Source organism: Arachis duranensis, chromosome 6 (assembly GCF_000817695.3).
Source record: "Arachis duranensis cultivar V14167 chromosome 6, aradu.V14167.gnm2.J7QH, whole genome shotgun sequence".
NCBI classification, from domain to species: domain Eukaryota; kingdom Viridiplantae; phylum Streptophyta; class Magnoliopsida; order Fabales; family Fabaceae; genus Arachis; species Arachis duranensis.
The window spans coordinates 23,529,931-23,530,419 of NC_029777.3; the positions used below are offsets into that span (position 1 = coordinate 23,529,931).

The 489-nt window shown below is 41.7% G+C and overlaps 1 non-coding gene across 1 annotated transcript; it reads left to right on the top strand.

Annotated features, from left to right (window-relative positions):
• The first annotated feature begins 13 nt into the window (after positions 1 to 13).
• On the top strand, positions 14 to 117 carry LOC127740418 (small nucleolar RNA R71). The gene has a single exon (XR_008001095.1). It is a non-coding gene; the product is annotated as a small nucleolar RNA R71 (small nucleolar RNA).
• The last annotated feature ends 372 nt before the right edge of the window (positions 118 to 489 follow it).

Below are 489 nucleotides of genomic sequence, written 5' to 3' on the forward strand. Positions count from 1 at the left end.
CCATTCTGAAAACATGTCAGATGGACATCTTTTGGTCAATTGCTTGTATCTTTCCCAAGCTTCATGGTGGGATTCACCATCTTTTTGTTTGAAGGTTTGAATATCAACTCTCAGCTTGCTCAGCTTTTGAGGAGGAAAGAATTTATCCAAGAAGGCTGTGACCAGCTTATCCCAGGAGTCCAGGCTATCCTTAGGTTGCGAATCCAACCATATTCTAGCTCTGTCTCTTACAGCAAAAAGGAAAAGCATGAGTCTGTAGACTTCAGGATCAACTCCATTCGTCTTTACAGTCTCACAGATCTACAAGAACTCAGTTAGAAACTGATAAGGATCTTCAGATGGAAGTCCATAAAACTTGCAGTTTTGTTGCATTAAGGCAACTAGCTGAGGTTTCAGCTCAAAGTTATTGGCTCCAATGGCAGGAATGGAGATGCTTCTTCCATCAAACTTGGACGTTGACTTTGTGAAGTCACCAAGTATTCTCCTTGC